Source organism: Vespula pensylvanica, chromosome 3 (genome assembly GCF_014466175.1).
Source record: "Vespula pensylvanica isolate Volc-1 chromosome 3, ASM1446617v1, whole genome shotgun sequence".
NCBI classification, from domain to species: Eukaryota; Metazoa; Arthropoda; class Insecta; order Hymenoptera; family Vespidae; genus Vespula; species Vespula pensylvanica.
The window spans coordinates 2,164,962-2,179,486 of NC_057687.1; positions in this window are offsets into that span (position 1 = coordinate 2,164,962).

The following is a 14,525-nucleotide window of genomic DNA, read 5'->3' on the forward strand; positions in this document are numbered from 1 at the left end:
TTCATTTATTGAATTTTACACAAAATACAAAAAAAGAAATAAAAGAACAGTCATATGTCATTTGATGAACTTCAAAATAAACAATAGTATTTTTGGGAGAAATCGCGTTTACTTAATATTTAACTCTCTTAATATTTAACTTAATATAAGCCTCGAGTTGCAGAAAACGAGAGAATTGGGATTAATATTTTTATTAATTTGACAGCGGTCAAAGATCTCTTTTCTCTTTGAAAAAAAAGAAAGAAAAACAAAAAAAATACCCAAAAGCCTGTACACCTGTGAAAATATTATTCTCCTGAGAGATTAATCTAAGTGCCAAGGTGTAATTTCATGAAAACGTGGGTCGATTATGTTCCACGAAAATCAAGCACGTTATTCTCTCTCTCTCTCTCTCTCTCTCTCTCTCTCTCTCTCTCTCTCTCTCTCACACACACTAACTTGATATGTCGGAATTTTAGCGATGCCTTTTGACTTTATAGAAAATTTAAGAACCCTTTTCTGGGTAATATGTATCTTCTTCTGGGTAATATTATTTCTTTCTTACGATTATATTTCTTTTCGTATAGGCTTATGATTCGTTCTTTTTTATTCACTTTTCCCTTTTTTCATTTTTTCTCCTTATCTTTCTCTATCTTTCTATCTCTTCTTAATTTTAATCAAAAATTGTTCGTAGAAGTTTAAATTTCGATATGAATGAAATCAAGAAATCCTCTTCTGATTGAAGCTCCTTTACAAATGAAAAAAAAAGAAGAAGAAAAACGAAACGAAAGCTACTGCTTTTAAGCGTGAAAATTCATTTTTTGATTGCACAAAATTATATGAGATTATCATCCTAAAACACAATTTTATGTATATACTGTGGATAAAAAGTGTTAGCATGCTATTTAAAATAGAATCACTTTTTATAGACCGAACGAAGGAAAAAAGAAAGAAAGAAAAAAGAAATATAAAACTTTGAATTTTTCAATGAAGAAATTAATATGTGTGTGGTAACAATAAAATATACACTGCTACATTTTCTAATATTTTTTATGAAAACAAATAACTATTACACTGTCATTATATCGTAAAAGTCAATGTTTTAGTACGATTTTAAAGTTTGTAAAATAAAAGTAACTCGTTCGAGGAATAATCGGTTTTTATGACATTTAAAGGATTTAGATAGTATAGGCCGGTTTAAAAAATTTGATTACTATTTACATACTTCCAAACATAAACTTATGAAATTATAATGTAAAAGCGCTTGAGCAAAGATGCTTTGAAGAGAAATTATTTTATACTTTTTATAATCATGATAAAGAAACACTTATTTTTTTATTATCAATAACACCACGAACTTTCCGATTATATAACTATACTCCAAAATTCAAAGGCTTTTTATCCAGTCTATACAAAAAAGTTATTCGTGTTGTAAATAACACACGAATACTTTTTCTTTCTTTTTTTTTTACACTGTATCTTTATATCTACTATTTTATAGCCAATCATACAGAGATAGTCTCATTTAACTTTATCCCTTGAGAGTACTTCCAAAAGAAAAAAACAAACAAAAAAAGAAAAAGAGACAAAGAGAGAGAAAGAGAGAAAACAATAATGTTCTACTTTCACCGCTGCTTGCTAAGAAAATTAAATTTCTTTTTTTCTTTTTCTATCTTTCCTTTTTTTCCTTTCTTATTACGCTTTACCAAAACTTTCGTAAGTACATTGATATAAGTACTTGTTAAAAAGAACAAGAAGGAAAATGGAGTAATTTATGAACTTGAGACAATTACTTCGATAGAAATTTTTATAATTATTCCTACCGCAGTTAAATCAATTTTCAAGTTTTGCGAACCTCCATAGGTTCAATGAAGAATAAAATGTGAAACGATCTCGTAGAATTTCAATGGTAGAAGGAAATGCGTCGAGAATTACTGTTCTTGGATAAGGTTTCAATTTTTATGGAATTATTTTTATGGAATATATTTTTTTGAGAGAGATTTTCTTCAAGTAAATAGGAAAAATACATTACCGAATTTAATGTTCAAGATACATAGCGATCGATAAACAAATAATATGAATAACAACGATAATTATCTATTATATGTATATAATATGATATATGTATAAATCGAAGAAATCGGGAAAAATTTGATTTAAAAACAAAACAAAACAAGAAAAAGAATAGAAAAAAAAAACATTTGAAATTATCGTATACCCTAATTTTTACTTTTACAAAACGCGGTAAATTACTAAGTAATTTATTAAAATAATTAAAATAATTATACAAACATAATAAACATAACTACTTGTAGAATTTTAATAAATATCTATTATACACCTACATACGATTTAGAACTTGTTGATTCGATCGATTCGCAATAATGATCGTTTCAATATTCTAGATGTATTTTTGTATATACTTGATGAAATTGAATTTCCCCGAAGGGAAATACGAAAGATCCTCTAACATTTTTTTTTTACGATGGACATCGCGATAAAATATCGTACGACATTTATAGCACAGAAAAGGAATAATAGACGTTACTTTACGAATAATTCAATGAAAAAGACAATCGAAGATGTGATCTTAACTTTTCATCCCACTTTATATCATTCTTTCATGATCCCTGTGCACGTAAAATATACATAATATATATATGTATATGTGTGTGTGTGTGTGTGTATATACAGACACATAATGTACATAATATATATATATATATATATATATATATATATACATATATATACATACATATACAGGGTGTTTCAAAAATTGGAATATCTCATGAAGGACTGAATTTATCAAAAAAAATTTTGTTTACAAATTTATTCGGTATAAAAGGATATACCATGATGTCAATTTTTCTGTTTTTGCAAAATCGAATGGTAAAGAAAATCATTTTCTTAACTCGAACTATACACATACGCATGCTCACGCGTATATAAATACGTATATACACACATACATACATTTTTTTTTTCTTTATAATTCGATGGCATTTGTTGAAAGGAATTCGAGGAAGTGCCGTACATGAGATTATTATAAAATGTTATAAATTATATTATAAATTTCTGCATTCCTAAAAAACATAAGCCTGTTTCGTTAATTGCCGACTGTTAAGCTACACGCTTTAAGCAAAGGCCGAACTTCATATCTTCCTTTATGCTTCTCAAATTATCGACCTAAGTAAATGAAGTTTATTTCGTAAGGAGTTCGGCTTTTGTTGTTGTAAACAAACAATCAAAAAATCAATGAATCATACTTCTTAAAAATCCAAAAATTTGTAATACAATTTATAACATTTTACAATAATAATTGACCTCATCGTTGAATTTGGATTCATATAAATAAAAACATATAATTCTATAAAAAAAAAAAAAAAAAAAAAAAATAATGAGTGAATTTGATTTTGAAATTTTTCCCATCAGCTGATCTGGCAAAAAGAAAATAATTGACACCATACGATGTACTTCCTTTGTACCAGACAAATTTCTATCAAAATTTTTTGAAAAAGGATTAAATAGATTCAATCCTCACGAAATATTCCAATCTTTCGATATAAACGGAACACCCTGTGTGTTTGTGTGTATGTGTGTGTATGTACATAACTCTTGTGTGTGTATATATATAAATACATATATTATATACATATATATATATACACACACACACATATATACTCCTTTGAACCCTTGTTTAAATTTACGAAGATAGCTTGAAGCATCCGGTAAATTTCATGAATAGCCCATACGTACATTTCCATATTCTCATTAATCTTCCTTCATTACTTCGACGATACAATATGAATGGGACAAAAAAGAAATGAGGAAGGAACGCAGAGGCAAAAGAAAGAGAAGATAAAAACTAGATTCCATTAGAATCGTTGAAAATTTTTAACTTCATCTTCGAGTTAATAATTCTTTCTCGTCGAAAAATTAGCCATAGACGCATTGTACATTGAAATTTGTTACTAAACGTATGTATAGATAAGAAAAAAGGGAAAAAGAAAAAACCGAAGAAAAAAGAAACTAAAAGCGAACGATTAGCGTTCTCATTGTTAATGTACCAGAATAAAGTGAATAGAAATTCCTTTTTCTAGTCTATTGCTGAAAGATCAGCCAACCAAAAATTTGTGTGCCCAATCTTTGTGCCCCATCAAAGATTCATGTGCCCAGTTTGATGGATCCTGGTTGGTTTGGCAAAATAAAAAAAAGAAAGAAAAAAGGAAAAAAAAATGAAAGAAAGAAAGGAAAAAAGAAAAGGTAGCAATTATGCTCTTTCATCTTTTATTTATGCTTCCTTAAGGATTTTCACGATGAATAATGGTGAAATGGTCTTTTGTTTTACGCGAAGGAATGACGGAAAAGAAAGAGACAGACAGAGACACACACACACACAGAGAGAGAGAGAGAGAGAGAGAGAGAGAGAGAGAGAGAGAGAGAGAGAAAGAGAGAGAGAGTGGAAGTGGAAGTGTCACTATTTCTTCTTTTTTTCAAGTCTTTCTTTTTTTCCTTCTTTTTCCTAGCAGATACGTAGGTACATACACTTGACCTTTTGTTACTAACACGTCATACATCGGTGTTTAATGTCGTCCGTCGACAGTTTTATTGTTAGGCAATGTCGTCCAAATATTTATTTCGTATAAAAAGTCGATGGACTTAACCGTTTCTATAAAGACATGTGATAATTTTCAAATCACAAACTCATATATCAAATATTTTTTAACTCCTATTTCAATTTTTTCATCGCAAAATTAAGATAGTTCATATCCTTATATTCAAATTAATATTTCAATCTATTAATTTTTGTCAAGTATAAATTATATTTATTATAAGATCTATAATTATAATATATTATAAATATGTACTGCCACATATTACATTATATTACTATTATATTAGTATATATTATATTGTACTATAATATAATTAAAAATACTTAGTATAAGATTTATTATTATAATACAGTATAAATAAATACTACCATGTAATATAATATAATACTATTATATATTATATAAATTATACTATAAATTCCACATTATACAAAAATTTTTGTTATCCATATACGAAGATTGCATTATGTATTATTGCATATGGATTTGAATTATAATTATTTTATTCCTCTTTTCTTTTTCCAATTTTTTTTTTATATTTCGAACCATTTTGATTTCAAATAAATACGTTCATGCTCATAGCCACAACTATTTCAATCTATAATAACCATTTTGATCGTAAGAAATCGTTCGTTTTCTACCATTACGTATCATTAACAAATTGATGCTTAAGTAACATCGAGGGAAAAAAGGTTCTTTTTTCTCTCTTTCCCTCTCTGTTCTTTGTTACACGTCGATCAGGAATGGTCAAGAAAAAAATGGAGAGTAATTGTATGCGACCTTTCTGAACGACCTTCGTTGTATTTGTACCAAAAGAGTCTTTCCATTGGTATAATAAATAATGTTTTCGTCTGTTTATCTTTCTCCTTTTTCCCATTCTTTCTTTATTTTCTTTTATCTATGAATCTTTGAGAGAATTTCATTGAAATCGATCTTACGAACGTAATTTTTTTCATATATATGTATTTACAACTTACATTCGTTCATATATATACATATATTTCCTTTACCTCTTACAAAATTTTTGAAATTTAAAAATTTTTCAACGAAATCGATCTTATGATTGCACATCGTAAACCACACCTATATATACACGCACACGTACGCACACACGCTTACATGCACCTTCTTACGTTCGTGTAAGCGTTCGTCACGAATATCTTACGATGTTCACGATAAGATAATTCGATCGGAGATCAACATAGGGAAGCATTTAATGCTTTGGCAGCATTTAAAGCATTAATCCATAGGAAATATCACCTCGGGGAAATCAACACCTTTCAAATATGGAATATTCATTAAACGTAATGCTACAAGATAATGATAGAATTGCAAAAAAAATAATAGAAACGAGAAAAGAAGAGAAAAGAGAAGAAAAGAAAAGAAAAAACATTTATTCGAACGGACTCGTAGATTAAAGTGATTGAAACTCGAATTCGGCGAGAAACGAAAAGTCTGATCGACGATTAAATTAAAGCCGTGATCCTAGCATGATCGGTAAAAAAAGTTCGCTTTTTTCAAAGAAGAGAAATATCAGTATACGCTTCGTGAGAATAAAAACATCGAACTACGAGAAAAAGAGGAAAGAATGAGAGGAAAGAAAGATTAAAAGACAGAGAAGGAGAAAATGAATAAGAGAGGGAGAGAGAGAGAGAGAGAAATAGAAAAAAAACAGAGAATAGGAAAGAGAAAGAGAGAGAGAGAGAGAGAGAGAGAGAGAGAGAGAGAGAGAGAGAGAGAGAGAGAAAGAGAGACAGAAAGATAGAATAAGAGAGGAAACGCGTGGGTGACACAGGTAACAGTGAAAAACCGTTCGTTTAAAATAAATCATATTCCCTTGTTAAGTGGCGTGATTATATTATGCCATCAGAAATAGTTGAGGTAACTAGTTTAGCAATATTTTTGTTTTGAATCGAAGTCGTTATTTAATACGTCCTAAACATCATTCGACGTAAACTATAAATGAAGTGTTATATATAACAGATGGTTTTTTGCCTCTTTTTGTTTTTAATAAAATTTGTAAATAATATTTATATCCAAGAAATATAATATAATATAATAATATAGTAAACTAAATACCTATTCAATTCTAATCGATAAATGCAACAACACGAATCGAAGTCTCTCTTATCATTTTTTCATCCTTGTTGTTTAACTAGAAAAACAAAAAGAAAGAAAGATAAGACTTGCATGTAATAAATTCTTATAATGTCGTTGACAACTAATTTTCTTGGTGGAGACGTTCATAAAATAACGGCAAGCGTTTCGTAAAGTTTGTGTCAACCAACAAAAGGGACATCAAATATATTTTCAAAGAAAAAACTTTTTTGTTGGTTAGTGTCTTTTTCTTTAAAGAAAAGTACTGTAAAGAATGTACATTAACTAAAATTATGTTACTTTGTACTCCTAATTATTCCTGAAAATTCCGTCGTGAAAAATCTTGGGATTTACAAGAAAATCTTGATTTAATTTTCGAAAATATTTAGTTTTTATGTTTTCTGATTCTTGAGAAAAATATATATTATTAGAAAATTTATTATTTCTAATATATACTATTAAAAAATTTGAGAATTTTTATTAATTTCATATAAATATATAAACATAATAATTATATAAATTTAAATAATTCTGCGTATTTTATATTTTTTATTTCAAAGTTTTTTAAGGGATCAATTACAAATGGGGTCGTTTTGTAGCAATTTTTTTGTGTATCTAGTAATAATTGAAATTTAAGTTAAATAATTTTAGATTTAGGTTAGTCATTTTAAATTTAAATTTGATAATGATTACGACTTATATGACAATTATTCTGTGATTTGTAATTTAATAAATTCTGTTTTTTAACGTGTTTTATTTATTCTCTCTCTCTCTCTCTCTCTCTCTCTCTCTCTCTCTCTCTCTGTGTGTGTGTGCGCGCGCGCGCGCGCGCGCGTATGTGTATAAAATAATTCCTTCTCGACTTTACGCGTTTAATGAGGTAATCTTTCAAACAACATAAAGTATCCTTATTCAGTTCATGCTGCTGGACTAGAACTTTTCAGTTAAACCAAATCTATTACATTAACCCACACCATAAGATATTCCTTCTTCCAGTCAAACTTTTTTTATAAAACTAGAACATCTACTTCAAATCATTCATTCTGTTTCTGAATTTTAAAGATGCTTGGACACAGATTATATAATCGAAAATTATATTAACGTTCTAAAAATATTTACAACGATTTTTCTGTAAATTTCACCACAAAGAAAAAAGAAAATGAAACAAAGAAAGAAGAAAAAAATCAATAACTTTAAAACGAATACTATTATTTTTACGATGTAATTTGTGTTTCAAGCGCGAATTACCTTTTCAATAATAATTAAAAGATTAAATAAAAAAATAGATGAACATATGAAATACAATTCAATATCCTTTATTTTTATTTTTCACAATTTTTTTTTTCCTTATTAAAACAGATCTTTTTTCAACTAAATTATTTTTCTCTTCTTTTCTCTTTTACAATCATAAGTTCCTCAAAAATATCCGAAAAGGAATCTCCAATCGAGAAATTAATTAATTACTAATTCAGGAATTCCCCAATCTCGAAAAAGCAAAAAATTTGGAAAAGCGCATCCTCTCGCACCTCCGTCTGTCTCTCTCTCTCTCTCTCTCTCTCTCTCTCTCTCTCTCTCTCTCTCTCTCTCTCTCTCTCTCTCTCTCTCTCTCTTTCTGAATCCTTCGATTTTTTCTTGAGCTTATCTTTCTGCATAAGGTTATCCTTTGCGATCGATATTACGTAATCCTTTCGTAGTTCCTTTTCATAAGCACATACTTTTTGATACGAGAAGCCTCTTTATATCCCATTCAATGAAAGACCTCGTGGTCCCTGACTCTTGATAGCTCTTGAAGAAGCTTCTACATCAAGATATTCCCTTACCTACGCTCTGCTTTACTTTACTCGAAGTAATCCTCAAACCTTCGAAGTCCATGTTCGACACCTTTGCCATACGATCAGGCAATTTCATGAAAATGAGACAGAAAGTGAAAGAAAGAAAAAGAGAAAGAGAGAAAGAGAAAGAGAAAGAGAGAGAGAGAGAGAGAGAGAGAGAGAGAGAGAGAAGTATTAAAGACTCCGATTTCTTAATGATATTTCATACTCGAATTACAAAACGAGATAAAACAAGAAAACTCTAAATTATTTCTGGCCAAGGATAAAAGCCATTCAGAAACCACCTTGAAAAAAATGAGTGGTATATACTAGAAATTATTCATCATCTTAATAATCGTTTCATCGAGATAATGACAATTGGGATTGTTCGTTATAAACGAATATGAAAAAAGAGAAAAAAGAAAAAGAAAACGAAAAAAGAAAATATTTTTCTCTAAATCGAGAAAAAGTTTTATTTTATTATTTATTTATTTTATATTATTTATTAAAGATTTACTTTATTATTATATTTATTAGATCGAGTCATAAATATGATTCTGTCTTATTTTAATAAACTTTTTACTTTATTACTGAATCAATAACGTAGAAAAAAAATATTTCAAGGAAAAAAGAAAAAAAAAAGAAAAGAAAAAAGAGTAATCGTTGATAAGAAAATAAAAAAGTAAGCTTTTATCGATAACAAATCTCAAAAATGTTACAAGAGCTTTTATGTGTTAAGAAGATCGTACATACTCCGTGGGATAGTTTTTATACATTCTAAAATGAAACCACAAGCGACTTTTATCAGGATCATGTGAGCGTATACGCAAACGGTGCAAGAAGTTCGTTGTGAAATGCTAAATACCTCCGACGTTCCGCGTGTCTATTTATAGAGACGACCCGATCGATAGTCGCCCGGTATAGAGAGGTATGAGTGAGAAAGAAAGAGAGAGAACCGAGAACGAGAACGAGAACGAGAACGAGAAGGAGAAAGAGAAAGAGAGAGAAACAGAAAGAGAAAGAGAGAGACAGAGAGACAGACAGAAGAGAGAGAGAGAGAGAGAGAGAGAGAGAGAGAGAGAGAGAAGAAGAGAGAGGGGGAGGAGAGAGAGAGAGAGAGAACGTGCCCCAGAGAACTCTTATACATCGCTGCCCGCACCAATTTCATCCTGCCATTTCAACTTTAGCAGCAGACTCGACTCGACTCGACTCGATTCTCGAGGACTTGACTCTGAAACTCTTATCCATTCACCAAACTCACTCTTCCTTCTTTCCTTTTTCTGACACGTCCACAAGTCGTCTTTTATCTAACACTACGTAGTTACAGCATATCGGAATACACGTTGTTCGTTGTGTGTGTATATGTATATATATAGATACCACTAAAAATATATCGATACTACCAGCACCCAATATGATTCTGAACTGGAATATTTGAAAAACGGACCCGATGAATTCGAACCGTGAGAAAAATCCTATCGGCGTTCTCGATCCAGGACTTCCACTGTCAGGAATATTTCTCTCTATGTATGTATGTGTCTATGTGTGTATGTCTCTCCCTCTCTCTCTCTCTCTCTCTCTCTCTCTCACACACACACTCTTTCTTTCATTCTCTCTATTTCTTCGAGACACGTACCGGAAAACCTATGGGTACGAAATAAGAAAACTCGGCAACGATAAGGCGAAATAAAAAGGAAAAGATTCTCTTTTCTCGACCGTCGACATGAAGCCGGACTCGTACTATTTTTTTTTTTTTTGTACAACCACAGAATCGTTCACTAGCTTTTAAAATTATCAGCAAAATTGTTAGATCGTATTTGATGATTTATACACACATACGTTTTCTATATTAATCAAGTTATTTTCACGTTTGTTTCCCATGTAGGAAAGTGATTTAAACAAATATTTATTGCAAGTGGATATATGATCGAAAAGAGACATTGTTTTTACATTGCAATTAGCTTTTATCGATTGAAATCATATTTTTTCATTGATAAACACACATATATATACATATATATAAATAATGCATACATACATATATATAAAAATTTTTAAATATATATATATATATACTAATGATGATACGATATAGAATTTTTTTTGAAATCACAAGTAATCGGTATCACACACGCACACATACGCGCGCACACATTCTTATAAAATATCGTTTATCCATTTACTTATTGTAAATAGGCCAATTTTGAGAGAATCACAAATCTATATATACTTTGCCTACGCTCTGATAAAGTAATACCGAAGACGATGCTTTTTTTTTGGTTTATCGGTCGTCGAGGAATACAAGTCGGCATCATTTAAATATCACGTAGAAAAGACTTGACGATTTAACGTTGCACCCACTACTATGCGAGAATAAACACGTCTTGTGACTAAAAATGAACGGCCAGTAAGTCCGGAGTGAAAACGGAGATTTTGTTAAATATTTTATATTTTTTCCGAGGCATATAACAGCATATGTATACGTAGGTCTGTACAACGTAAATTGTAAAAGTTGAATACCATAAAGAGAGAAAAAGAGAGAGAGAGGGAGGAGGAGATATAGAGGTTAAGCAATTTTCTTTTCGTAAATTGAAAATTGAACGCAAAGAAATAAGGGAAGAAAAAAGAAAAAAGAAAAAAAAGAAAGAAAGAAATTTGATTAACGTGTTTTTCTTTGATACCGATGCACGAAAAGTCAACATGAAGATTTGATAACTACACCGACAAATGAAAAGTTAAGATTTAAATTTTATCTTTCATATGGAAATAGTATTTACATTTCCAAATTCAATTATTAATGATTTGATTACTGCATTTTTTAAAGAAAACCTTCGTTGACATTTTTAAACATATTCGATAGTAATAATTTCATTATTTTATATTTTTGTTAAAAAAAGTAATATTCAACGATTGGATCTTTCCTGTGTGTATGTGAAATTAAATAAACAAATTTGAATAAAAAATTATATACGATTGAATTATTATCATCGAAATGGTTAGTAATCGATTATTAGACAAAAACAAAAGACAAAGCGTACGAAAGGGGTCGAGAAGAAAAACTGTAAAAAAGAAAAGCGAGAGAGAGAAGAGAAAAGAAATTACGTGCAACATTTATTCGCGAACAATGATAAGCTTCATAAACCGATTTTATGTACGTACACAATGTCTGCGGTAAAATCAGACACAATCTCCCCATGTAAAATACAGAAATCGCATTCTCTCAAAATTGATTCCCCGATTCACAGGCACGCGCGTACTAGGCGTATGCATAGTAGTTTTACTGCTAACTTGAAAATTTGCACGAATTCGTCCAATTTCAATAATCACGAGAACGAAAGCCGATCAAATTTCTGATTCGCTTGAAAATAATCGATAATGATACGTAAGTACATTTACGTAGGCATAGAATTTATGAACGATTTCATTGAAAAAAAAGGTTAATCGCGATATAACAAATATCCGATCATCGTTCCTATAGCGCTTTTCGATTTGTAGGATATCGAAAGTAATCGATTGGATGAAAGGACTCTTTATTAAGACCACGTTAATAACGATATTGATTACCATCGATATTGTTTGTACGTCACCATTACTACCACTCACAATACACATAACGTACTTAAACGTTCTTTACACATTACAGGAGTGATGTGAGTGAACGCGAATGAATAGCTTCAGTCTCTTTCACGTTTGCTGGATGATGTGCACTTGGCATACGCGGATAGGTGCATAAAACGGAGAGATAGATAGATAGATAGATAGATAGATAGATAGATAGATAGATAGATAGATAGAGAGAGAGAGAGAGAGAGAGAGAGAGAGAGAGAGAGAGAGAGAGAGAAAGATGGAAAGTCTCAAGAGAGAAAACAAAGCGATCCACGGCAAGTGGAATGCAAATAAGTATAGGTATAGGTAAAAGTATATGTAAGTACGTGTATACGTGAGAGTGTAAGAGGGAGAAAAAAAAATTGTGCGAATATGTATGTTACACATGATTTCTCACACGTTTCTTTTTCTCTTTTTCCCTCCCCCCTCTTTCTTTCTAATAGGCATTTTAGAAAATGTCCGATAAGAAAAATTGAACGCTCTGAGCTTTGGTTTTATTTGCGAAAATCAAACACAGAAATACGCGAAGTACGTGAAAGTTCGACATAAAATTTAATGGTGTCGATCGTGCCCATTTTCAAGCCCAATTTTACGTTCGACGCCAAAATGTTCTACAATCCGGTGAAACGATGCTATTTCTATTATTTTTCTTTTTGTTTTCATTTCACTCTCTCTTTTTCTCCTTTCTCTTTCTCTTTCTCCTTTTCTCCCGTTTTCTTTTTCTCTTTCTTTATTTTCTTAAAAGTATCTTCAATTAAAACGTTTGAAGAACAAACGAACGAGTTACGAGTTACTTGAAAGATCATAGCGGGCAAATGCACCGTAGAAGTTTCTATCTCTTGTCTGTAGATATAAACGAGAAAAACGAGAAATCAAACATAAAACGCCATTACTTGAAGCATCATCAGAATCTAATATAACTGTGTGAACTTTATATCTTATGACGCTAATAACTAGCACGAGCGATTAAATGGTAGGAATAAAATAGAAAATAAAATAAAATAAAATAGAAATAAAACAAAATAGAAATAAAACAAAATTAAAGAAAAAAGAGAGAGAGAAAGAAAAAAATGAAAATACACCTTCGACATTTAATTTTATCTATTTTTTCTCTTTAAATAAAGAAAAATAAATTTTCTTTAGATAAAGAAAGAAAAAGGAAAAAATATAAGATTCTCTATTATATTAACTCTATGCATAGAGCTTTGAATTATTTCTCTAATGCAGAAATACGTAGTAAATAAGACAGAAACTTTCTTTTTCTTTTTTCATCTTTTTTCACTTTTTTTTTTCATTTTCCTTTCCTCTTTACACCATCCGATTCGCTACGTTAATGATATTTTTTCCCTTTGACATCATTCTCGTAACGACTAAGTTATTTTCTCTCTCTAAACTCATCTCCCTCCCTCCCTCTCTCTCTCTCTCTCTCTCTCTCTCTCTCTCTCTCTCTCCTTCTCTATCTATTTTTCTTTACCGTGTTAACAAAAACCTCGGGGGTTTTTAAAGACTCTTTCCGAATATGCGCACCGACGCGCACTTGTCCGAATAACGCGCGTAAATTATGAAAAGAGCTCAGGATTAAATATGCATGGTTGAGCCTAAAGCGTCAAACTTCGTGACTCTCAAAAGATGCCCACTTGTCGTTTCTTTCATTTTCATTTTTATTTTTATTTTTTTCCTTTCTTTTCGTTTCTTTACTTCCTTTCTTTTTTTTTATAATTTTTTAACGCGACGTGATCGACAATCGATGAAACGTCGATCATCATTAAAAAAAATTTACTGATTTATTCATGATTTATTATTCGAGGTAATGACGTTCGACAACGAATATAAACGATTACATAAGATTCGATTGTGATGTATCGAAATATATCGTAATAAAGTGTAAATAAATTCGAATGATAAATACTAAAATGTTAATACATTGAAGTATTCAAAATTTAACCTGAACTTCTTTATAATTATATATTTATATAATTATACTATAATTATAGTATTAAATTTTATAATTGTACCGTAACTATATAAAAATATAATTATACTATAATTTTGATAATTTTCTTACGTATAGTTAAATATAGGTACTGTTTTATTATATAAAAAAAAAAATATTCTATAATATAAATATTTAAATATTCATTCGATTATCTTCAAACCTTATTTAAACTAGCTTCAAAAATCTTTAAACATTATTTCAATATTTTTCTTTTTATAATAAATGTTCAATAATTAAAATATTTATTATTTGATTTTCTTTGAATTTCATTCTAGTGAAGTACCCTTACCAATTTCTAGATATTATTTCATCAATATTTCTTTTTTTTTGATTAAATATACCATGATTTAAATATTTATCGTTTAATCTTCTTCAAACTTTGTTCAAAATACTTTTTAAAATTTTCAAATATTA